Source organism: Sus scrofa, chromosome X (assembly GCF_054392235.1).
Source record: "Sus scrofa isolate SSC_HxYL_T2T_F1_AM1 chromosome X, Sscrofa_HxYL_maternal_Yorkshire_Landrace_v2.0, whole genome shotgun sequence".
In the NCBI taxonomy this organism is placed as follows: domain Eukaryota; kingdom Metazoa; phylum Chordata; class Mammalia; order Artiodactyla; family Suidae; genus Sus; species Sus scrofa.
In genome coordinates this window covers 66,861,079-66,888,275 of record NC_139401.1, presented here as the reverse complement: position 1 = coordinate 66,888,275, position 27,197 = coordinate 66,861,079, and the positions used below count along the sequence as shown (strand labels likewise).

Below are 27,197 nucleotides of genomic sequence, written 5' to 3'. Positions count from 1 at the left end.
TGGCTGAGTAGTATTCCATTGTGTATATATACCACATCTTCTTAATCCATTCATCTATTGATGGACATGTAGGTTGTTTCTATATATTCGCTATTGTGAATAGTGCTGCAGTGAACATACAGGTGCATGTGTCTTTTTCAAGGGAAGTTTTGTCTGGATATATGCCCAAGAGTGGGATTGCTGGGTAATATGGTAGTTCTGTATTTAGTTTTATGAGGTACCCATACTGTTTTCCATAGTGGTTGTACCCATTTACATTGCCACCCACAGTGCAGGAGGGTTCCCTTTTCTCCACACCCCCTCCAGCACTTGTTATTTGTGGACTTATTAATGATGGTCATTCTGATTGGTGTGAGTTAGTATCTCCTAGTATTGATTTGCATTTCTCTAATAATCAGGGATGTTGAGCATTTTGTCATGTGCTTGTTGGCCATCTGTATATCTTCCTTGGAGAAATGTCTATTCAGGTCTTTTGCCCATTTTTCCATTGGTTTTTTTTTTTTTTTTTTGCTGTTGTATACGTTGCTTGTGTATTTTAGAGATTACGCCCTTGTCAGTTGCATTGTTTGAAACTATTTTCTCTCATTCTGTAGGTTGTCTTTTTGTTTTTTTATGGTTTTCTTTGCTGTGCAAAAGCTTGTCAGATTGATTAGGTCCCATTGGTTTAGTTTTGCTTTTATTTCTGTTGCCTTTAGAGACTGACCTGAGAAATCATCTGTACAGTTGATGTCAGAGAATGTTTTTCCTATGTTCTCTTCCAGGAGTTTGATGGTGTCTTGTCTTACGTTTAAGTCTTTAAGCCATTTTGAGTTTATTTTTATTTTTTAAATTATAAAACTGAGGTTCAGAGAGAGAATGTGAGTTAGTTGAAGACCACAACCAAGATTTGACTTTTAGTCTAATGCTCCCCACCCTATAACTTAGGTTGACTATGTAAAAGAGAACCCCTTGTGGTAATTTTGTCTGTCTTTCAATGTTAATATCCTTTGTGGGTTAATTTAATGCAACTACTAAAAAACTGATACGAAGTCTAGCAGGTCTTGTCTTGTTTGGGTTTTTTTTTTTGTTGTTGTTGTTGTCTTTTTGTCTTTTTAGGGCTGCACCCATGACATTTGGAGGTTCCCAGGCTAGGAGTCTAATTGGAGCTGTAGCTGCCAGCCTACGCCACAGCCACAGCAATGCCAGATTCCAGCTGTGCTACCTATACCACAGGTCATGGCAACACCAGATCCTTAACCCACTTAGCGAGGCCAGGAATTGAACCCGCAACCACATTGTTTCTGGTCAGATTTGTTTCTGCTGCACCACGATGGAAACCCCCTTGTCCTGATCTTATATTTTAACTCTTACCAACTTGTCCTATGACCTTAGGACATAAGTGACCTATGTCACTTAACCTCCTTAAGCTATAAAAATCCAATATTTAAGAGATCAACTCTCCATATTATACTCTGTGACAGGATACATTTGGCTTGATAGTAGTTCATGTGAAAAAGACCTCTGTGCTTTATTTTTTTAATTGAAGTAGAGTTGATGTACAATATTTTATAAGTTACTGGTATAAAATGTAGTGATTCACAATTTTTTATTTGTTTTTTTTTGGGGGGCACACCCACAGCATGTGGAAATTTCCAGGCTAGGGGTCGAATCAAAGCTATAGCCGCCAGCCTATGACATAGCCACAGCAACACCAGATCTGAGCCATGTCTGCAACCTAAGCCACAGCTCATGGCAACACCAGCTCATTTAACTCACTGAGCGAGGCCAGGGATCGAACCTGTGTCCTTATGGATACTAGTTGGGTTTGTTACTGCTGAGACAACACAGGAACTCCAGCGATTCACAATTTTTAAAGGTTATGCTCAATTTATAGGTATTATAAAATATTGGCTATATTCCCCATGTTGTACAATATATCCTTGTAGTTTATTTTATTCATAATACTTTATTCCTCTTAATCTCCAACCTCTAGATTGTCCCTGCCTGAATCCCTCTTCTTACTGGTAACCACTAGTTCTGTATATCTGTGAGTCAATTTCTTTTTTTTTTAATATATTCACTAATGTGTTGTATTCTTTAGATTCCACATATAAGGGATATCATACAGTATTTGTCTTTTTCTGTCTGACTTATTTCACTTAGCATAATACCCTTCAAGTTCATCCTTGTCGTTGCAAGTGGCAAAATTTCATTCTTTTTATGGCTGAATCCATTGCATATGCTTACCACATCTTTATTCATTCCTCTTCTGATGGATAATTAGATTTCTTCCATATCTTGGCAATTGTAAATAATGCTGCTGTGAACATTGGGGTGTATGCATTTTTTTCAAATTAGTTATTTTGGGTTTTTTTGAATATATACCCAGTAGTGGAATTGCTGGATCATATGGTAGTTCTATTTTTAGTTTTTTGGGAAACCTCCATACTGTTTTCCACAGTGGCTGAATGAATTTACATTCTTACCAGCAATGTAGAAGGATTCTCTTTTCTTCACATCCTCATCAACATTTGCCATTTGTGGTTTTTTTGATAGCCATTCTGGCAGGTGTGAGGTAATATCTCATTGTGGTTTTGACTTACATTTCTCTGAGGATTAGTAATGTTAAGCATCTTTTCATGTACCTATTGGCCATTTGAAGGTCTTTGGAAAAATGTCTATTCAGGTCTTTTGCCCATTTTTTTTTTTTGGCCATGCCTGTGGCATGCAGAATTTCCCAAGACAGGGACCAAACCCTTGCCACAGCAGGGACCTGAGCTGCTGCAGCGACAATGCTGGTTCCTTAACCTGCTACCACAGGAGAACTCCTGCCCATTAAAAAATTTTTTTTTATGTTGAGTTGTGTGAGCTGTTTATGTATTTTGAATATTAACCTATTATTGGTCATATTTTTGAATATTTTCTCCCATTCAGTAGGGTTGTCTTTTTATTTTGTAGATGGTTTATTTTGCTGTGCAGAAAGTTTTAAGTTTAATTAGGTCCCATTTGTTTGTTTTTACTTTTGTTTCTTTTAGGAGACAGATCCAAAAAAATATTGCTGCTATTTATGTCGTTGAGTGTTCCGCCTGTTTTCTCCTGTGATTTTTGTGGTTTCCTGTCCTACTTTTATGTCTTTAATATATTTTGTGTTTATTTTTGTATGTGGTGTGACAAAATGCTCTGATTTCATTTTTTTACATGTAGTTGTCCAGTTTACCCAACACTATTTGAAAGATTATCTTTTCTCCATTGTACATGCTTGCCTCCTTTTTCATAGATTAATTGACCATAGGTAAATGGCTTTATTTCTGGGCTTACTGTTCTGTTCCATTGATAATTGTGTCTGTTTTTGTGCCAGTACTATCCTGTTTTGATTACTGTACCTTTGTAGTATAGCCTGAATTTGGGGAGCATGATTCTTCTAGCTTCTTTCTCAAGATTGTTTTGAGAAAAGCACTTTCTCAACAATCTCAAGATTGTTTTGGGGGAGTTCCCATCGTGGCGCAGTGGTTAATGAACCCGACTAGGAACCATGAGGTTGCAGGTTCGGTCCCTGCCCTTGCTCAGTGGGTTAACGATCCGGTGTTGCCGTGAGCTGTGGTGTAGGTTGCAGACACGGCTCGGATCCCGTGTTGCTGTGGCTGTGGCGTAGGCCGGTGACTACAGATCCAATTAGACCCCTAGCCTGGGAACCTCCATATGCCGAGGGAAGTGGTCCTCGAAAAGGCAAAAAGACAAAAAAAAATTTACTTTTCCTCAATCAATCTTTATATACACCTGCAAGGTGATGAATAATCCTCTCTTTACCATTGCGCTGTAGATTATCTATCTGTAATCTTTTAGCATTGTAGAAGTAACTGTAGATCTTGGTGTCTATTGGCAGTGCTTCTTTCTGCTGCCTATATCATGACAGATACAGGATCATCTGTTGTGCTTCTACACCCTTTCCCCTTTGCTAGGGTAAGACCACTTGTAAATTAGCAAGTTGGCAGGGTCATACAGCAATAAGAGCCATGAACTTATCCATAAAGATTATGATGGAAGGTATCCTGGAGATGCAAGCCAAGTGGAAAGCCCATTTTTTTTTTTTGGCAACGCCCATTACATGCAGAAGTTCCCACAGCAGTGACAATGCTGGATCCTTAACCTAATGAGTCACCAGGAAACTCCAAAAGCCCACTTTTTTTTTTTTTTTTTGCTTTTTAGGGCCACACCTGTTGCATATGGAGGTTCCCAGGCTAGGGGTCTAATTGGAACTACAGCTGCCAGCCTACACCACAGCCACAGCAACGTGGGGTCCGAGTTGTGTCTGCAACCTACACCACAGCTCATGGCAACACTGAATCCTTAATCCACTGAGCGTGAGGCCAGGGACCGAACCTGCAACCTCATGGTTCCTAGTTGGATTTGTTTTTGCTGCACCACGACGGGAACCCCCCACTTTCTTTATTATACCAATGGTCCTGGTCCACTCTCTCTCCTACTAATTAAAAAGGTATTAACGTAAAAAATTAATCTATGCATCATCAATATCTAGTATAGTGCCTGGTACATAGTGGGTAAATACTTGTTCTATGAATGAAGCTACTTTCCTATTATCCCTCTTTGTATCCCCCCCCCCCAAAGAATGACAGTAGTATGTAAGATATAAAAGATTGAGAGACATTGGTATAGATAAGTGCTGTAGGAAAGGTGAAGTGAAGGAAGGGGTGAGATGATTGTGGGCTGTGTTGTTAGAGGAAGACATACAAAGGATTTAGGACATGATTTGGACTTTGGAGGAAGGAATACATTTAGAAAAGTGGGGAAGATGGCACAGGATATTCTAGGCAGAACAAAGGCTTGTGCATGAGCAAAGTCATATAGTGAAACTGTGCATGTCTGGTTTAAGGAATGTTGAGTGATTAGTTTGTTTAAAGGAATGTAATTGTGCAGTGGCATAGACTGAATTTGAAGAAATAAGAAGAAATAAGTTGGGCTAAGTTGAGAAGGCCCAAATATACCTCTTTGAAAAATAATTTTGATATTTTTCCTAAAGGCAATGTAGTAGTTGAAGGTTTTGGGGAAGAGGTAAGGTGGCATCAAATGAAAAGTAACCTGGTAATAATTCTAAGGCTATAGTGAAAAATTGAAGAGAATGGAAACATATTGTAAGCATGAAATAATGAGAGCCTGGAATAGTAGTAGTAGCAACAAGAATCGAGAGGAAGGGGGCAGATAAAGGAAGCAAGCATTTATGCTCAGTGAGAAGTACAGAACCACTTAGTCCTTGGAGGCAGGAAAGGGAGAATTCATTTCACAAACATTTACATGTTGTTGGGGAGGGGGGAATGTGGCAAAAAGTAGAGCAAACAAAAAGTTCAGATGACATGCCAGAGATGAAGGAGGACTAGAACAGTGAGTCACTTAGGAGAAGAAAAGTTAATTTCTAGGAAAAAGGAATGATAAACAGTGGCCAGTGCTTCAGAGAAATAAAGGAAAATGAGGTTGGGGAAAAGGCTATTGGATCTGACATTTAGGGATAGTGACCCTAGAAAGCAGCTTTAGTGGCAAAGCGAAAATAGAGGATAGTCTATAAGAGTTTAAGGGCTGGGTGGATGGTCAGAAGTTAGTATGGTGGAGGCATCTGTGAGGTCAAAAGTTTTTTTTTTTTTTTTTTTTTTTTTTTTTATCACTCCTAGGCCTCACTCACAGCATATGGAAGTTCCCAGGCTGGGGGTCTAATCGGAGCTGTAGCCGCTGGCCTTCACCAGAGCCACAGCAACGCCAGATCTGAGCCATGTCTGCAACCTACAGCACACTTCACGGCAACACTGGATCCTTAATCCACTGAGCAAGGCCAGGGATTGAACCTGCAACCCCATGGTTCCTAGTCGGATTTGTTAACCACTGAGCCGTGACGGGAACTCCCAAATGTATTTTCATAATAATTCTAAGACATTGTTTACTTTTTTTGCTGTGTTGGCATTTGTACTAGTGGTACAAAAGCAGTAGTGGGCAAAACTGCTGGGACTTGTAATGGTAATTAAGACAGTGGCATACCCTTTACTAATGGTCATTCTTCACTGCTACATATTTGGAGTAAAAAGAATTCTGGTTTTACTTTAAAATGCTCTTGATGAAGCAATAAAAATGATTAATTTTATTAAATCTTGACCCTGAGTACATACTGTTTTCATATTCTGTGTAATGAAGAGGGAGGTTCCAATAGAGCACTTCTGTTGCGTATTGAAGTATGATAGTTGTCTTGAGGAAAGGCCCTTAAGTGATTGGCTTGTGGGCTGAATTAGCTACTTTTGTTTTCACAGAACACCATTACTACTGGAAAGAATGACTCATAAACTTGGTTAATTTAGACTTGGGTATTTCACAGATATTTTCATAAAAATGAGTAAAGCGAGAATGTGACTTCAAGGAAAAGAACTGACAGTATTTGTTGCTAGAGATATAAAATTTAAACTTTAAAAATTAGAACTTGGGAAAACTTGTACCCCCACCATAAGCTTGACAGCTTCCCGATACTAAGACTTTTCTGATGAAACTGATTTAACCCATCAGTTTAACTAATGTGATTTTTTTTTTCTTTTTAGGGCCACACCTGTGGCATATGGAAGTTTCCAGGCTAGGGGTTGAATTGGAGCTGCAACTGTTGGCCTACACCACAGCCACAACCATGTAACTAATGTGATTTAAAATTTTTTTATATAAAATAATTACAGATTCATAGAAAGCTACAAAAATAATAAAGTAGTATACCTTTCACCCAGTTTTCCTCCTTGGTGACATCTTGCATAAATATAGTACATTATAAAATCAGGAAATTCACATTGGTACAATCCATAGACCTTACTCATATTTTACCAGTTTTACATGAACTTGTGTGTAACTGTTATTCTATACTCTTTTAGCACATGGGTAGATTTGGGTAACCGCAACCACCACTACTGCAGTAAAGATACAGAAAAGTTCCATGACCACAGAGATCCCTTGTGCTTCCCTTTGTAGTCATACCCATTTCTCCATTCTAGTTCCAGGCAACCAATAACCTATTCTCTACCTCTATACTTTTGTCATTTGGTAGTTGTATATAGTATATAAATGGAATCATAATATGTAACCTTTTCATATTGGCTTTTCCCACTTAGCATTAATTCCCTTGATATCCACCCAAGTTTTGTGTATCAATTTTTTTTGTAAGTAGTATTCTGTGATATGGTTGTACTACAGTTTGTTTAACCATTCATTATTGAGGGAATTTGAGTTGTTTCCAATTTTTAGCTATTGCAAATAGAGTTGGCATGAACAGTTGTATATTCATTTTTGTGTGGACATAAATTTTTATTTCTATGGGATAAATGCCCAGGTGCAATTGCTGGGTCAAACGATTAGCTGTTTATTTTTATTTTATTTTATTTTTTTATTTTTTATTTATTATTATTATTATTATTTTTTATTTTCCCACTGTACAGCAAGGGGATCAAGTTATCCTTACATGTATGCATTACAATTGCATTTTTCCCCCACCCTTTGTTCTGTTGCAACATGAGTATCTAGACAAAGTTCTCAATGCTACTCAGCAGGATCTCCTTGTAAATCTATTCTAAGTTGTGTCTGATAAGCCCAAGCTCCCGATCCCTCCCACTCCCTCCCCCTCCCATCAGGCAGCCACAAGTCTTTTCTCCAAGTCCATGATTTTCTTTTCTGAGGAGATGTTCATTTGTGCTGGATATTAGATTCCAGTTATAAGTGATATCATATGGTATTTGTCTTTGCCTTTCTGGCTCATTTCACTCAGTATGAGAGTCTCTAGTTCCATCCATGTTGCTGCAAATGGCATTATGTCATTCTTTTTTATGGCTGAGTAGTATTCCATTGTGTATATACACCACATCTTCCGAATCCAATCATCTGTCGATGGACATTTGGGTTGTTTCCATGTCCTGGCTATTGTGAATAGTGCTGCAATGAACATGCGGGTGCAAGTGTCTCTTTTAAGTAGAGTTTTGTCCGGATATATGCCCAAGAGTGGGATTGTGGGGTCATATGGAAGTTCTATGTATAGCTTTCTAAGGTATCTCCAAACTGTTCTCCATAGTGGCTGTACCAGTTTACATTCCCACCAACAGTGCAGGAGGGTTCCCTTTTCTCCACTAGCTGTTTATTTTTAAATTAAATTTGCAAACCTATAGTGCAGTGTAACAATCAGGACACTAACACTGGTATAGTCAAGATATGGGACAATTCAGTATCTACAAGGATCCTTTCTGTTGCTTTTTCATAGATACACCCTGCTTCTCTCCTACCTCTGCCCCATCCTCAACCCGAGGGAACCACTAATCTGTTTTCTATTTTTATGTCATTTCAAGAATGTTGTGTAAATGAAAACATGCAGTATGTGATCATTTGGGATCAGCTTTTCCCATTCAGCATAAGTACCTTGAAATTCATCCGAATTGTTTATTTATTTATTTATTTTTAATAATGATTTTTATTTTTTCCATTATAGCTGATTTACAGTGTTCTGTCAATTTTCTACTATGTAGCAAAGTGACCCAGTCACACATACATGTACATGTTCTTTTTTCTCACATTATCATGCTCCATCACAAGTGACCAGAAATATTTCCCAGTGATATACAGCAGGATCTCATTGCTTATCCATTCCAAAGGCAATAGTTTGCATCTATTAACCCCAAATTCCCAGTCCCTCCCCCTTCCCCTTGGCAACCCACAAGTCTGTTCTCCATGTCCATGATTATCTGTTCTGTGGAAAGGTTCATTTGTGCCGTATATTAGATTCCAGATATAAGTGAAATCATATGGTGTTTGTCTTTCTCTTTCTGACTTACTTCACTCCGTTTGAGGGTCTCTGGTTCCATCTATGTTGCTGCAAATGGCATTATTTTGTTGTTTTTTATGGCTGAATAGTATTCCATTGTGTATATACACCAGATCTTAATCCATTCATCTGTCAGTGGACATTTAGTTTGTTTCCATGTCTTGGCTATTGTGAATAGTGCTGCCATGAACATTTAGATGCATGTATCTTTTTGAGTGAAAGTTTTGTCCAAATGTATGTCCAGGAATGGGATTGCTGGGTCATATAGTAGTTCTATATTTAGTTTTCTGAGGTACCTCCATACTGTTTTCCATAGTGGTTGTACTAATTTACATTCCCACCAACAGTGTAGGAGGGTACCCTCTTCTCCACACTCTCTCCAGCATTTTATTTGCTGACTTGTTGATGATGGCCATTCTGACAAGCATGAGGTGGTAGGTACCTCATTGTAGTTTTGATTTGCATTTCTCTAATGATCAGTGATGCTGAGCATTTTTTCATGTGCTTGTTGGCCATCTGTATATCTTCTTTGGAGAATTATCTATTCAGGTCTTTTGCCCATTTTTCAATTGGGTTGTTGGCTTTTTTGCTGTTGAGTTCTATAAGTTGTTTGTATGCTTTAGAGCTTAAACCCTTGTCAGTTGTATCATTTGAAACTATTTTCTCCCATTCTATAAGTTGTCTTTTTTTTTTGTCTTTTTGCTATTTTTTGGGCTGCTCCTGCAGCATGTGGACACTCCCAGGCTAGGGGTCCAATCGGAGCTGTAGCCACTGGCCTACACCAGAGCCACAGCAACATGGGATCCGAGCTGCGTCTGCAACCTACACCACAGCTCACGGCAATGCCAGATCCTTAACCCACTGAGCAAGGGCAGGGACCGAACCTGCAACCTCATGGTTCCTAGTCAGATTCATTAACCACTGCGCCTTGTTTTCTTTTTGGTTTCCTTTGCTGTGCAAAAGCTTGTCAGTTTGATTAGGTCCCGTTGGTTTATTTTTGCTATTGTTTCTGTTGCTTTGGGAGACTGACCTAAGAAAACATTCATAAGGTTGATATCAGAGAATGTTTTGCCTATGTTCTCTTCTAGGAATTTGGTGGTGTCTTGTCTTACGTTTAAGTCTTTCAGCCATTTTGAGTTTATTTTCGTGCATGGTATGAGGGTGTGTTTCAGTTTCATTGATTTACATGCAGCTGTCCAGTTTTCCCAGCACCACTTGCTGAAAAGACTGTCTTTTTCCTATTTTATGCTCTTGCCTCCTTTGTCAAAGATTAATTGAACACAGGTGTCAGGGTTTATTTCCGGGCTCTCTATTCTGTTCCGTTGGTCTGTATGTCTGTTTTGGTACCAGTACCACACTGTCTTGATGACTATGGCTCTATGATATTGCCTGAAGTCTGGGAGAGAGAGGCCTCCTGCTTGATTTTTGTTCCTCAGGTTTGCTTTGGCAATTCTGGGTCTTTTGTGGTTCCATCTAAAGTTTGGGATTGTTTGTTCTAGTTCTATGGAAAAATGTCATGGGTATTTTGGTACGGATTGCATAGACTCTGTAGACTGCTTTGGGTAGTATGGCCATTTTTACAATATTAATTTTTCCAATCCAGGAGCATGGAATATCTTTCCATTTCTTTGACTCCTCTTTAATTTCCTTGATTAATGGTCTATAGTTCTCAGCATATAAGTCTTTCACCTCCTTGGTCAGGTGTGTTCCCAGGTATTTTATTTTTTGGGGGTGCAATTTTAAAAGGTATTGCATTTTTGAATTCCTTTTCTAATATTTCATTACATTCAGAAATGGGACTGATTTCTGAATGTCAATCTTATATCCTGCTGCTTTGCTGAATTTGTTAATCAGTTCAAGCCGTTTTTGTGTTGAGTCCTTAGGGTTTTCTATGTATATAGTATCATGTCATCTGCATACAGTAACAGTTTTACCTCTTCTCTTCCAATTTGGATATTTTTATTTCTTTTCTTTGTCTGATTGCTATGGCTAGGACTTCCAATACCATGTTGAATAACATTGGTGAGAGTGGGCATCCTTGCCTTGTTCCAGATTTTAGTGGGAAGGCTTTCAGCTTTTCTCCATTGAGTATTATATTTGCTGTGGGTTTGTCGTAGATGGCTTTTATTGTATTAAGGTATGTTCCCTCTATACCCACTTTGGTAAGAGTTTTTATCATAAATGGATTTTGGACTTTGTCAAATGCTTTTTTTGCATCTATTGAGATGATCATTGGTTTTTGACTTTTCTTTTGTTTGTTTTTTTTGTTTTTTTTTTTGCTATTTCTTGGGCCGCTCCGGCAGCATATGGAGGTTCCCAGGCTAGGGGTTGAATTGGAGCTGTAGCCACCGGCCTACGCCAGAGCCACAGCAACGCAGGATCCGAGCCGCGTCTGCAACCTACACCACAGCTCATGGCAATGCCGGATCGTTAACCCACTTAGCAAGGGCAGGGACCGAACCCGCAACCTCATGGTTCCTAGTCGGATTCGTTAACCACTGCACCACGACGGGAACTCCTTTTCTTTTGTTAATGTGGTGTATGGCCTTGACTGATTTGTGTTTGTTGATCCATTCTTGTGAACCTGGGATGAATCCCACTTGGTTGTGGTGTATGATCTTTTTTTTTTTTTTTTTTTTTGTCTTTTTGTCTTTTTGTTGTTGTTGTTGTTGTTGCTGCTATTTCTTGGACTGCTCCCGCGGCATATGGAGGTTCCCAGGCTAGGGGTCGAATCGGAGCTGTAGCCACCGGCCTACGCCAGAGCCACAGCAACGCGGGATCCGAGCCGCGTCTGCAACCTACACCACAGCTCATGGCAACGCCGGATCGTTAACCCACTGAGCCAGGGCAGGGACCGAACCCGCAACCTCATGGTTCCTAGTCGGATTCGTTAACCACTGCGCCACGACGGGAACTCCCGATCTTTTTTATATGTTGTTGGATTCGGTTGGCTAAAATTTTTTTGAGAATTTTTTGTGTCTATATTCATCATAGATACTGGTCTATAATTTTCTTTTTTTTGTAGTATCTTTATCTGTCTTAGGTATTAGGGTGATGGTGGCTTCACAGAATATCTTTGGGAGTTTTCCTTTTTCTTCAACTTTTTGGAAAAGTTTTTTTTTTTTTTTTTTTTTTTTGTCTTTTGTCTTTTAGGGCTACACTTGCAGCATATGGAGGTTCCCAGGCTAGGGGTGTAATTGGAGCTGTTGCTGCCAGCCTATGCCACAGCCACAGCAACACCAGATCCAAGCAGCATCTGCGACCTACACCACAGCTCACAGCAATGCCAAATCCTCACAGCAATGCCCTGGTCAGTGAGCGAGGCCAGGGACTGATCCTGCAACCTCATGGTTCTTAGTCATATTCATTTCTGCTGCTCCATGACGGGAACTCCCTGGAAAAGTTTAAGAAGTATGGGTATAAGTTCTTCTTTGTAAGTTTGGTAGTATTTGCCTGTGAAGCCATCTGGTCCTGGAGTTTTGTTCGTAGAGAGTATTTTTTAATTTTTATTTTTTTTAAATTGGTGATATCTTTGTCTGATTTTGGTATTAGCATGAAGGTGGTGTCATAGAATATCTTTGGGAGTGGTCCTTCTTCAACTTTTTGGAAAAGTTTAAGGAGGATGGGTATATGTTCCTCTTTGTAGGTTTGGTAGAATTCACCTGTGAAACCATCTGGTCCTGGACTTTATTTGTAGGGAGTGTTTTTTTGACATGATCAATTTCATTTCTAGTGATTGGTCTGTTCGGTTGATCTATTTCTTTATGATTCAGTTTTGTGGGGTGTAAGTCTCTAGAAAGCTGTCCATTTCTCCTAGGATACCAAATTTTTTGGCATATAATTGTTGATAGTATTCTCTTATGGTTTTTTATATTTCTGCAGTATCCATTGTGATTTCTCCTTTTTCATTCCTTATTTTGTTCATTTGGGTTTTTTCTCTTCTTGATGAGTCTGGCCAGAGGTTTGTTAATTTTGTTTACTCTTTCAAAGAACCAGCTCTTGGTTTTATTGATTTATTTTCTAATGTTTTTTGAATCTCTATTTTATTGGTTTTCTCTCTGATCTTTAGGATTTCCTTCCTTCTGCTGACTTTAGGTTTTGTTTGTTCTTCTTTTTCTAATTCATTTAGTTGGTGGCTTAAGTTGTTGATTTGACATTTTTCTTCTTTTTTGAGGAAGGTCTGTATTGCTATGAATTTCACTCTAAGCACTGCTTTTATAGCATTCCATAGATTTTGAACAGCTCTGTCTTTATTATCATTTGTCTCAAGGTATTTTTTTAATTTCCTTTTTGATTTCCTCATTTACCCATTGATATTTTTAGTAGCATGTTGTTTAGTCTCCATTTAGTCAGTTTTTTCTCATTTCTTTTTTTTTTTGTGTGTGTGGTTGATTTCTTGTTTAGTGCCATTGTGGTCAGAGTTGATACTTGAAATAATTTCTATACTCTTAAACTTGTTGAGGTTAGTTTTGTGCCCCAGTATGTAGTCAGTCCTTGAGAATATTCCATGTGTACTTGAAGGGAATGTACATTTTGATTCTTTTGAATGTAATGTCCTAAAAATGTCAATGAAGTCTAACTTCTCTAGTGTTTCATTTAGGATCTCTGTTGCCTCATTTATTGGTTTTCTGTCTAGAGGACAGCCATTGATGTGAGTGGGGTCTTAAAGTCTCCTACTATTATTGTATTCCCATCAATTTCTCTTTTTATGTCTGTTAGTGTTTGTTGTATGTATGTGTGTGCTCCTATATTAGAGGCATATATTTTGATGATTGTAATATACTCTTCTTGAATGAATCCTTTTATCATTAAATAATGTCCTTCTTGCCTTTCTTTATGGTCTTTTAAAGTCTATTTTTTTCTGATATGGGTATTGCAACTTCTGCTTTCCTATCTTTTCCATTTGCATGAAATGCCATTTTCCATCCCCTCGCTTTTGGTTTATATGTGTCCTTTTCCCTAAGGTGAGTCTCCTGTAGACAGCATATTGTAGGCTCTTTTTTTTTTTTTTTTTTTAAATTCTGTCTGCAACTCTGTGTCTTTTGATTGGAGTATTCAGTCCATTGACATTTAGGGTAATTATTGATAAATGTGTATTGTCACTTTAAACCTTGTTTTCCAGTTGATTCTATGGTTCTCCTTTGTCCCTATCTTTTTTTGGTTGGATGATTTCCTTGTATTTTATGCTCGTGTCCTTTTCTTTTTAGTTTTTGTGAATGTATTGTTTGGTTTTGATTTGTGGTTGCCCTGCTTTTCAAGAATGTTAACCCATTCCTGTATCTGCTTGCTTTAGCCTGGTAGTCATATAGGCTCAAACACATTCTTAAAAAAAGAGTCTTGATGTTCTTACTTTCCTTTCCCACATTTTATGATTTTTGAAGTCCTTTTTTTTAACATCTTCAGGTGTGTCCTTTTGCTGTTCCTTGTGTTAATTTTCACTTTTACAATAGGTTTTTTTTCTTTTTAGATTTATAGTTTGGCTTTTGTAAGTGATTGCTTTCCAACTGTGATTTTTTTCATCCTCTTTCTTCCTACTTTTTTATTTAGAGGATCCCTTTCAGTATTTCTTTTAGAATTGATTTAGGATTGTTGTACTCTTTTAGTTTTTGTTTTTTGGAGAAATTCTTTATTTCTCCTATTTTAAATGATATTCTTGCTGGGCAGTGTATTCTAGGCTGCATATTTTTCTCTTTTAGGACTTTGGGTATATCTTGCCACTCTCTTCTGGCCTGTAGTATTTCTGTAGAGAAATCAGCTGATAGTCTTATGGGGCTTCCATCTTTTTATTAACTCTTTGTTTTTCTATTGTTGCCTTTGGAATCCTTGCTTTAACTTTTTCTGTTTTTATTATAATATGTCTTAGTGTGGGCCTGTTTTGGTTCAACTTGTTTGGGGCCCTCAGTGCTTCCTATATATCTTGATATCTGTTTCCTTTAGATTTGGAAAGTTTTCAGTGATAATTTCTTCAAATATATTTTCAATCCCTATTTCCTGTTCTTCTTCTTCTGGAATCCCTGTTATGCATAGATTGGCCTGCTTTCCGTCATCCTGTATATCTCTTACTTTCCTGTTTTTTCACTTGGTTTTCTGTCTGCTGTCCTGATTGGGTGATTTCCATATTCTATCTTCAAGGCATTAATTCTTTCATCTGCATTACCCATTCTGTTCTTCAGTGCCTTATCCCAGTTTGCATCTCTGCAAATGAATTTTCTAATTTTTCTTGGCTTTTCCTAACATTTTCTAGTTCCTTTCTAAAGTAATCTGAATTACTGTTCATATTTGCTCTTAATTCCTTCATATTTACTCTTAATTCCTTCAGTATTTTCAGTATCTCCTTTTTGAACTCAGTGACCATTAGACTGCAGAGGTCTGTTTCATTATTTTCTCCTTCAGGTGAATTTTCCTGTTCTTTTAACTGGGAATGTTTCCTGAGCTTCTTCATTTTGCTTATATTTTCCTTATTATTTGAGTTTAGGGGAAATGTCTACTATAGACTTGGAGGGCTGTTTAAGTGCAAGCATGTCCCTGGATATTTTGTTTGGGCTTACTATTTATTTTTAGCATGAGGGCTGCTTTGTTGTCTCTTTTTCTCAGTGTGTGCAGGCTGTTATCCCCTCAATGGGGTGCTGCGAGTGCTTCCAGGGAGATGTGGCAAGGACCTATGGGGACGTGGCACAGGCCACTCCTAGTTTCAGCACCTTGGGAAGTGGCAGGTGTAGGCAGCACCCAGAGCATTTGGCAGTAGCAGCAGTAGGGCATGTGAGTTCCTAGGAGCGTGAGAGCAACAGCATGTGGTGCTTGCTTTCAATGCCCTCCTCTGTGTCGACCTCTGAGGTGACTGGGGCCACAGGTGTTGCCTGTTCACAGACTCCTAGTTGCGGCAGGCCACACCCACCTCTGGTGTCTGAGATGAGTGCTGTGGTTTGTCTCTGATGCCTGTAGACCACACTAGAGTTGCTGTGTCTCCTTTTCTCCCCCACTGCCCTTAGCCCTTGCAATTGGTGCCTGGATACCTGTAGTCTTTACAAGAGTCACCCTGTCACCTGTAGCTGGTGCAAGTGGCATCTCAACCCCCTTAGTCTGCACCAGAGACACCCTATCTCTGAGAGACTGCTCGTGTACAGGGAAAGATGTTCCTTTGGTGGTCTGACCCTTCTCCTCAGGCCTTGCCAACAATGTTGCCTTCCTTCACCTGTGGCCCCAGACCTCCTCTTGGGTTCTCTCAGCTGTGGTGCTCCACTCCCCAGCCCATGGCAGTCTCTCTATCCTCTCACTCTGTCTCCACACAGACAACCTTAGTCCTTTCTTCCAAAATGACTTCTGGAGCCTGTGTCTGACCACCCAGCCCCACCAGAGCATCTCAGGCTGTGGTGTCCAGGGGTGGTGGTACTGATGGTCTGTGTTGCTTTCATTCTGTTTTGCCCTTCTTAGTCCAGCTGCTGCACTTTTCTCTGAGACTTTGAGGTCCCTCTCTCTTGACTGATCTCCTGGTCAGTTAGGTGGCTTCCCAGGGTGTATGTTCCTTTCGTCTTTCACAGCTTCCTCTCAGGAGTGCTAGTCCTGTCCTGAATCCTTCTCTATCTCTCTCTTTTTTCCCTTTTATTCTACCCAGTTGTGTGGAGAGTTTCTTGTCCTTTTTGGAGGATTAAGGTCTTCTGTCAGTGTACAGTGGAAGTTTTGTGCAAATCATTCTACATGTAGATTTTTTTTTTGATGCGTTTATGTGAGAAGGTGAGTGCCATGTCTTAATTCTCTGCCATCTTGATCCCTCCCTCTGTTTATAGACTTTTTGATGATGGCCATTCTGGCGGGTGTAAGGTGGTACCTCATGGTAGTTTTGATTTGCATTTCTCTAATAATTATTGATGTTGAACATCTTTTCATGTGTTTCCTTGCTCATCTGTATGTCTTCTTTGGAGAATTATCTGTTTATATCTTCTGCCCAGTTTTTGATGTTTTTTTTTTTATATTGAGCTGCAGGGGGTGTTTATATGTTTATAGATTAATCCCCTGTCAGTTGCTTCATTTTCAAATATTTTCTCCCATTCTGTGGTTTGTCTTTTGGTTTTATTTATGGTTTCCTTTGATGTGCAAAAACTTTTAAGTTTAATTAGGTTCCATTTGTTTATTTTTGTTTTTATTGTCATTACTCTAGGAGGTGGATCTGAGAAGAAATGCTGAGGTTTACGTAGTAGAGTGCCCTCTGTTTTCCTCTAAGAGTTTTATGGTATCTGGTCTTATATTTATGTCTTTAATCCATTTTGAATTTATTTTTGTGTATATTGTTAGAAAGTGTTCTAATTTCATTCTTTTACATGTAGCTGTTTAGTTTTCCCAGCACCACTTGTTGAAGGGACTGTCTTTTCTCCATTGTATATTCTTGCCTCCTTCATAGATTAGTTGACCATAGGTGTGTCAGTTTAATTCTGGGCTTCTATCCTGTTCCACTAATCTGTATTTCTCTTTTTGTGCCAGTACCATACTGTTTTGATGAGTGTAGCTGTGTAGTATGGTCTGAAGTCCAGGAGCCTGATTCCTCCAGCTCCATTTTTCTTTCTCAGGATTGCTTTGGCTATTCAGGGTCATTTGTGTTTCCAAACGGCTTTAAAATATTTTGTTCTAGTTCTGTGAAAAATGCTGTTGGTAATTTGATAGGGATTGCATTGAATCTGTAGATTGTCTTGGGTAGTATAGTCCTTTTGATAGTATCAATTTATTTCAATATAAGAGTATGGTATATCTTTCCATCTGTTTGTGTCATCTTTGATTTCTTTCATCAGCATCTTATAGTTTTCAGAGTATAGGTCTTTTGTCTCTTTAGGTAGGTTTATTCCTAGGCATTTTATTTTATTTTTTTGATGTGATGGTAATTGGGACTGTTTCCCTAAATTCCCTGTCTGATCTCTCATTGATAGTATATTGAAATGTAGTTGATTTCTGTGTATTAATTTTGTATCCTACAACTTTATCAAATTCATTGATGAGCTCTAACAGTTTTCTGGTCGTGTCTTTAGGATTTTCTAGGTATAGTATCATGTCATCTGTAAACAGTGATAGTTTTACTTCTTCCTTTCTGATTTGGATTCCTTTTATTTCTTTTTCTTCTCTGACTGCTGTGGGTAGGACTTCCAAGTCAGTGTTGAATAAAAGTGGTGAGAGTGGACATCTTTGTCTTGTTCCTGATTTTAGCGGGAATTCTTTCAGCTTTTCACCATTGAGAATGATGTTATCTGTGGGTTTGTCATGTGTGGCCTTTATTTTGTTGAGACAGTTCTCTCTATGCCTACTTTCTGGAGGGTTTTTTTTTTATTATCAGAAATGGGTGTTGGATTATGTCAAAAGCTTTTTCGGAATCTATTGAGAGGATCATGTGGTTTTTATTCTTCAATTTGCTAATGTGGTATATCACACTGATTCATTTGTGGATATTGAAAAGTCCTTGTATCCCTGGGATAAATCCCACTCGATCATAGTTTTTTACCCTTGCAATGTATTGTTGGATGTGGTTTGCTAGCATTTTGTTGAGGATTTTTGCATCTATATTCATAAGTGATATTGGCCTGTAATTTTCTTTTTTTGTGGTATTTTTGGTGCCCTCAGAGTGAGTTGGGAGGTTCCTTCCTCTGCACTTGTTTCAGAAGGATAGGTGTTAACTCTTCTCTAAATTTTTGATAGAATTCTCCTGTGAAGCCACCTCGTCCCTGGACTTTTGTTTGTTGAATGTTTTTTAATAACAGTTTCAATTTTAGCACTTGTGATTGGCCATTTGTCTTTTCTGTTTCTTCTTGGTTTAGTCTTGGAAGAATGTTCTTTTCTAAGAATTTGTCCATTTCTTCTAGGTTGTCCATTAGCATTATAGTTGCTTTCAGTAGTCTCTTATGATCCTTGTATTCCTGTGTCCGTTTTAACTTGTCCTTTATAATTTCTAATTTTATTGATTTGAGTTTTCTCTCTTTTTTTTTCTTGATGATTCTGGCCAAGGGTTTATCAATATTTTTGATTTTTTTCAAAGAACCAGCTTTTAGTTTCATTGTTTTTAACCTCCATGGTTTTCTTCCTTTCAATTTCATTTATTTCTGCTCTGATCTTTATGATGTCTTTTCTTCTCATAACTTTGGGTTTTGTTTTTCTTTCTCTAGTTGCTTTTGGTATAAATAACTTTTTATTGTTATTTAAATTTTTCTTGATTCCTGAGGTAGTTTGTATTGTTAGAGACTTCACCCTCAGAACTTATTTTTGCTGCATCCCATAGGTTTTGGGTTTTTTCGTTTGTTTGTTTGTATTTTTTTTGTAGTGCCACACTGTGGTATATGGAAGTTCTCAGGGTAGGGGTCAAATTGTAGCTGTAGGTGCTGGCCTAAGCCACAGCCACAGTAACACCAGATCAGAGCTATGTCTGAGATCTACACCATAGCTCATGGCAATGCCAAATCCTTAACCTACTGAGATAGGCCAGGGATCAAACCCCCGTCCTCATGGATAATAGGTTCATTACCACTGAGCCATGGTGAGAACTCCCCATAGCTTTTGGATTGTTGCGTCTTTGTTGTCATTTGCTTCTAGGCATTTTTCAATTTCCTCTTATTCCTTTTGTGATCCATTGGTTGTTTAGTAGCATGTCATTTAGTCTCCACGTATTTGGTGGGTTTTTGCAGTATTTTTTCCTGTTGATTTCTAGTCTTATAGCATTGAGGTCAGAAAAGATGGCTGATGTGATTTCAATTTTCTTAAATTTACTGAGGCTTGATTTGTGGCCCAGAATGTGATCTATCTTAGAGAATGTTCTCTGTGCACTTGAACAGAATGTGTGTTCTTCTGTTTTTGGATGGAATACTATATAAATATATATTGAATCCATCTGGTGTAGTGCATTATTTAAGGCCTCTGTTTTCTTTTTGATTTTCTGGTGTAATGGATCATTTAAGGCCTGTGTTTCCTTGTTGATCTTCTGTTTGGATGATCTGTCCATTGCTGTAAGTGGGGTGTTAAAGTCCCCCACTATTGTATTATTTTTGATTTCTAATTTTAAGGCTTTTAGCAGTTGCGTTATATATTGAGGAGATCCTGTGTTGGGTGCAAATATCTTTACAATTGTTATATCTTCTTCTTGGATTGATCCTTTGATCATTAGGTAATGTCCTTCTTTGTCTTTTATAACATTCTTTATTTTAAGGTCTATTTTGTCTGATATGAGCATTGCTGCTCCAGCTTTCTTTTGATTTCTGTTTGCATGGAATGTTTTCTTCCATTCTCTCACTTTCGTTTTGTATGTGTCCCTAGAACTGAAGTGGGTCTCTTGAAGAAGACATATACTTGGGTCTTGTTTTTTTATCCATTCAGCCAATCTATGTCTTTTGGCTGGTGCATTTAGTCCATTTACATTTTAGGTAATTATATGTATGTTCTTATTGCCATTTTGTTCATTGTTTTGTATTCATTTTCATTGTCTTTTTTCTTCCATTTTTCTCTCCTGGTTTGATAACTATCTTTAGTGTTGTGTTTGGATTGCTTTTTCTCATTTGTGTGTGTATCTATTGTATATTTTTGGTTTGCAGTTACCATGAAATTTTGATATTGGAGTCTGTACATATATAAGATTGTTTTAAGTTGCTGGTCTCATCACTGGTATCCTGCATTTGTACCCTCGTCTTCTCATGGTTTCTGATTTTGGTAGCATATTTGCATGTGGATGATTTCCTACCTTTATGTATGCCTGTACCAGTGAACCTTATCATTTATAATTTTCTTGTTTCTAGTTGCAGCTTTTCTTTTCCACTGAGAGAATTTCTTTAGTATTTGTTGTAAATCTGGCTTAGTGGTGTTGAATTCTCTTAGCTTTTCCTTGTCTGTTAAGCTTTTGATTTCTTTTTCAAATCTGAATGAGAGCCTTTCTGGGTAGAGTAATCTTTGTTGGAGGTTTTTTCCTTTTGTCACTTTAAGTATATCATGCCATTCCATTCTAGCCTGCAGAGTATCTGCTGAACAATCAGCTCATAATCTTATTGGGGTCCCCTTGTATGTTACCTGTTGCTTTTCCCTAGCTGCTTTCTATATTTTCTCTTTGTCTTTAATTTTGGTCAGTTTGATTAATATTTGTCTCAGGGTGTTCCTCCTTGGGTTTATTTTTTATGGTACTTGTGCTTCCTGGAATTTGAGTGAGTTATTCCTTACCCATGTTAGGGAAATTTTCGGCTATTACCTCTTCAGATATTTTCTCTGGCCCTTTCTCTCTCTCTTCTCCTTCTGGCACCCCTATTATGCGGATGTCGGTACTTTTAAAGTTCTCCCAGATTTTTTTTTTTAAAGATTTTTTTTTTTAGAGATACTTTATTTATTTATTTATTTATTTATTTATTTATTGGTCTTTTTTTTGCCATTTCTTGGGCCGCTCCCACAGCATATGGAGGTTCCCAGGCTAGGGGTCTAATCGGAGCTGTAGCTGCCAGCCTACGCCAGAGCCACAGCAACGCGGGATCCGAGCCGCGTCTGCAACCTACACCACAGCTCACGGCAACGCTGGATCATTAATCCACTGAGCAAGGGCAGGGATCGAACCTGCAACCTCATGGTTCCTAGTTGGATTCGTTCACCACTGCGCCACGACGGGAACTCCAGTTCTCCCAGATTTATCTTACACTATCTTCATTTCTTTTCAATCTTTTTTCTCTTTTCTGTTCCACATCAGTTGACTTCTAGCAATCTGTCTTCCACCTTGTTTATTCGTTCTTCTGCCTCCTGTATTCTGCTGTTGGTGCCTTCCAGTGAATTTTTTATTTCAATTGTATTTTGTACCTCTGCTTGCTTAATTTTTCAATCTTCTATTTCTCTGTTCAGTGTTTCTTGTAATTTATCAATCCTTGCCTCCAGTTTATATTCTAGATCTTGAATCAACTTTACTGTCATTATTTTAAAGTCTTTTTCATGGAGGTTGATAATCTCCAGATCACTTAGATGTTTTTCTGGCTTTTTTTCTTATCCCTTTATCTGGGTCATGATTCTCTACCTTTTCATTTTGTATGGATTTTTACTGTGGTCTCCTTTTTGCAGGCAGTAGGGTTGAAGCCTCTGTTGCTTCTAATGTTTGCCCGCCTTGTGGCTGAAGTTGGTATGGGGGCTTGCTGCAGGCTTCCTGATGGGAAGGACGGGTGCCTGCCTACTGGTAGGTGGCACTGAATGGGGCTTTGTCTCTTGGTGTGATTAGAGGTGTTGTGTGCCTTATGGGGGGGGGTCTTTAGGCAGCCTGTTTGCTAATGGGTGGCACTGTTTTCCCACCCTATTTGTTGTTTGGCCTGGGGATTCTCAGCCCTGAGGGGTTGGGACATATTTTTCTAAAATGGCCACCTTCAGGGGAATTCATGCTGACTGATGATTATTCCAGAAACCTTTGCCTCCAGTGTCCTTCCCCCTCAACGAGCCACATTTGCCCCATTTTCCCAGGAGATCCTCCAAGATCCGAAGGTAGGCTGACCCAGATTCTTATGGAGGCTCTACTTTGCCTTGGGACCCAGTGCACATGAAATCCTTTGTGCACCCTTCAAGGTTGGAGTCTCTTGGCATTCCCATTGTGGCGCAGCAGAAATCCGACTGGTAACCATGAGGGTGTGGATTTGATCTCTGACCTTGCTTAGTGGGTTAAAAGATCGGGTGTTGCTATGTGCTGTGGTGTAGGTTGTAGACATGGCTTGGATCTGGTGTTGCTGTGGCTGTGGTGTAGGCTGGCAGCTGTAGCTCCATTTTGACCCCTAGCCTGGGAACTTCCATGTGTTCTGGGTGTGGCTCTTAAAAAATATGGCGTCTATGTTTCCCCTAGTCCTGTGGAGCTCCTGTGCACAATCCTTGCTTGCCTTCAATGCCAAATGCTTCAAGGGCTCCTCCTCCCACTGTCAGACCCCCAGGTGTGGGAACCTGATGTGGGGCTTAGAACTCTCTCCTGTGTGTGAGTCTTTCTGGTTTCACCGGCCCATATGGAATTGCTTGTGTAGTGTAGGTCCCCCTTTTACCATCTCATCTGTCTTCTTTGTCTTTTAGTGTTATGGATATCTCTTTGGTAGTTTCAAGTCTATTTTGTTGATGGTTGTTCAGCAGTTGCTTGTAATTTTGTTGTTTTCATGAGAGAAGGCGAGCTCCAGTCCTTCTACTCCACCATCTTCTAAATTCCTCCCAATTGTTATGTTTGTTAAAATTTTGTTCATTTTAATTCCAGAGTAGTTTTCCATAGTAACAATATACCACAATTTGTTTAATCATTCACCTGTTGAAGGACATCAGGGTTCTTTCATGAGTTAGGCTATTATGAGTAAAGTGGCTATGAACATTTGTGTATGAATTTAAAAAAAATTTTATGGCTGCATCTGTAGCATATGCCAGTTCCCAGGCTAGGGACTGAATCCAAGCTTATAGTTGCAGCAATCCTGAATCCTTTTTAACTCAATGTGCCAGGCTGGGATCAAACTCACACTTCTGCAATGACCTGAGTCACTGCATTCATATTCTTCTTTTTTCTTTTTTGGCCACCCCCACAGAATATGGATCCTGGGTCAGGGATTGCATCTGAGCTAGCTCTACAACCTACACTGTAGAAATGTCCAATCCTTAAGCCACTGTGCTGGGCCTGGGATTGACCCACTGCCTCCACAGAAACAAGCTGGTTCACTAACGCACTGAGCCACAGTAGATTTTTAACCCACTGCACCATGGCAAGAACTCCTGTAAATGAATCTTTATGTAAAAATAAGTTTTCATCTTTTGAGGATAAATGCCCAAGAGTGTATTTTCTGGGTCAGGTGGTATTTGCATATTTACTTCTGTAAGAAACTGCCAAATTTTTTCCCAGAGTAGCTGTATCATTTTACATCCCATCGAAAATATATGAGTGAGCCAGTTTCTCTTTATCCTTTCTAGCATTTGCTAATGTCACTATTTTCTATTTTAACTGTTTTGTTTGTAGTAATATCTTATTGTGATGAAAATTTGCACTTACCTTGTAGCTAATTATGTTGAACATCTTTTCATGTGTTTATGTGCCATCTGTACATCCTCTTCTGTTCTTTGCCCGTTGTCCAGTTGGATTGCTTATATTTTAAATGTTTAATGGGGAGAGGTTTTATATATTCTGGTGACTAGACTTTTGTTGAATGTGTGGTTTGCAAATATTTTTCTCCCTATTTGTAGCTTCTGAACTGGGTTTTTCATAAAACAAAGGTTTTTAATTTTGATGAAGTCCAGTTTATCAGTTTTACTTTGTATGTGTCATGCTTCCAAATCTATGTTAAATAAGAGTGGTGAGAGTGAATATATTTACCTTGTACCCAAACTTAGAGAGAAATCAGTTTTTCAATATTAACTGTGATGATTGCAGTAGATTTTAGTAGAAGCTCTTTATTTAGTTGAGAATGTTTCCTCTATTAATATTTTTTGAGAGTTTTTATCATGAATGGCTGATTTTGTACAGTGTTTTTTCAGTGCCAGTTGATATGATTATATTAATTGATTTTTCTTTTTTAGCCAATTAATATTGTGGATTCTATTGGTGGGTTTTTGAATGTTTAAGCAGCCTTTAGTATCTGGAATAAATCCCATTTAGTCATGGTGTAAAATTCTTTATATACATTGTTGGATTCAATTTGCTAATATTTTGTTGAGGATTTTTGTGTCTAATTTCCTGATTGCTATCAGTCTGCTTTTTTTTTTTTTTTTTGGTCTTTTTCTGGTTTTCGTATCAGGATAATACTGCCCTCATCAAATGAATTGGGAAGTATTCCTTCCTTTTATATTTTCTGGAAGAGTTTGTATAAATTTATGTTAATTCTTCTTTAAATATTTGGTAGTATTCTCCAGTGAAATAATACGAGCCTCAAGATGTCTTTTCCAGGATATTTAATATTAAAAATTAAATTTTTAATGGTTATAGAACTATTCACATTTTCTGTTTTAACTTGTTTGAGTTTCAGTAGTTTATAGTTTTTCAGGAATTGATTCCTTTTTTCTAAATGATCAAATTTATGAGTATAATTTATATAGCATTCTTTTATTATCCTATTGATGGCTCTAAATATGCACTGATATCCTCTTTTTCATTCATGATATTGGTGATTTGTGTCCTCCCTGTTTTTATTTTTGTCATTCTTATTAGAGGTTTATCAATTTTATTCATTGTTTTAAAAGAAAATAATTTTTATTGATTTTTTCTCCTGTTTTCTTTTTTTGATTCATTAATTTGCTCTTTATTACTTCCTTTCTTTTACTTGCACTTCTTTTTCTAGTTTTTTAGGATAAAACTTTAAATTATTAATTGAGAATTTTTGTTTTTTCAAATACAAGCTTTTTAGTTCTATAAATCTCCTTCTTTGTAGCTTTGTCCACATATTGGTATGTTATTTTCATTTTCATTCAGTTCTATGTATTCTTTTATTTTTGAGACCTCCTCTTTGCCCCATAGATTATTTAAAGTATTGTTTGATTTTTAAGTGTTTAGAGATACTCCTGTTGCCTTTTTGTTACTGATTTCCAGTTTGATTCCATTATGGTCAAAAAATATGCTCTGTATGATTTCAATTTTTAAAGTTTTTTTTTATGGCCCAGGATGTCTATTTTGGTGAATATTATTACATGGACACTTGGGAGAAATATGTATTCTGTTGTTTTTAGGCAGAGTGTTCTATATATGTCACTTAGCTCCTGTAACTTGGTTGTGTTGTTCAATTCTTCTCCATCTTCACTGATTTTCTGTCTAGTAGTTTATTAATTGGTGAGAGTTGGGTTTTAAGCTCCCAGTTATTTTTTAATTAATTAATTAATTAATTTTTTGGCCTTCCCATGGCATGTGAAAGTTCCCAGGGCCAAGGATCAAACCTGTACCATAGCAGTGATCCAAGCCACTGCAATGACACTAGATCCTTAACCCACTGTGCCTGAAAGGAACTCCTTCCAATGGTTTCTATTTTCAGCCCTATCAGGTTTTCTTTCAAGCATTTTGTTTTGATGGCTAGATCATTAGGAATCTCATATCTTCCTGTTGATATGTTGTTTCATCATATCATATGTAATGTCTCTCTTTGTCTCCGGCCGTTTTCCTTGCCATGAAGTCTCCTTATTTGATAGTAACATAGCCTCTCCTTTTTATTAATATTTCATGGTATATCTTTTTCCATTCTTCTATTTTCAACCTAATATGTTGCTGAATTTGAAGCAAATTTATAGACAACATATTGTTGGAATATATTTTTAATCTACTCTATTAGTCTCTGCCTTTTAAAATTTTTGGCCACCCCATGGCCTATGGAGTTCCCAGGCCAGGGATTGCATTGGAACCAGAGCTGTGACCTACACCATAACTGTGGCAACACCAGATCCTTAACCCACTATGCTGGGCTGGGAATCAAACACGTGACCCTACTCTTGCAGGGACATCATCAATCCCATTGTGCCATAGTAGAAACTCTGTCAATCTCTGCCTTTTAATTGATATATTTAGACCATTTACATTTAAAGTAATTATTGATACGTTAGGGCTAAAGTTGCCATTTTATCGTTTTCTATTTGTTTCTTCTGGTTTATTTTTTTTAATTTTTTTAATTTTTTGCTTTTTAGGGCTGCACCCACAGCATATGGAGGTTCCTAGGCCTAGAGGTTTAATCAAAGCTACAGCTGCCAGCCTATACCACAGCCACAGCCACTGCAATGCCAGATCCAAGCCGCATCTGCAATGCTGGATCCTTAACCCACTGAGCAAGGCCAGGGATTGAACCTGTACCCCCATGGTTCCTAGTTGGATTTGTTTCTGCTGTGCCATGATGGGAACTCCTATTTCCTCTGGTTTAGTTCATCTGTTTCTCTTTTCATATCTTCCTGTGATTTTTTTTAACATTTAAAAAATTTAAGCTTGATTTATTCACAGTGTTTCTTACTATTTAATTTTATAGAGTTTTCTTAATGATTGCTATGAGTATTAAAATATATAAATTGTTACTGTGTTCTGTGTCTATCTTATCATTTTAAGTATAAAACTTATTTTCTCTTCACTTTTCAATGTAATTATCAAAAGTATTTCCATTCACACCTGATGGTGTTATAAATTTTACTTAAATAAATATACCATTTAATTCATTATGTTGTCATCATTACTTAATAGCATTAGTACTATTACCTAATAGGTAATAGTCTGTCTGGCATTTAATTCCTTGCATAATGGCAGTAATTCTTTGATGTTGAGCAGCAGTTCAGATCCAACCTTGGTATTTTCATTCTCTCTTCTAAGGAAGGGCAAATTTAAGATTTCTTTCTTTTTTTTTTTTTTTGCCATTTCTTGGGCCTCTCCCACGGGATATGGAGTTTCCCAGGCTAGCGGTCTAATCGGAGCTGTAGCTGCCAGCCTACGCCA

At 38.0% G+C, this 27,197-nt stretch overlaps 1 protein-coding gene across 6 annotated transcripts in view; it reads left to right on the top strand.

The window, feature by feature from the left end:
- Positions 1-27,197, top strand: part of TEX11 (testis expressed 11) — a 382,097-nt gene that overhangs the window by 46,253 nt on the left and 308,647 nt on the right. The gene's annotated exons all lie outside the window — the stretch shown is intronic.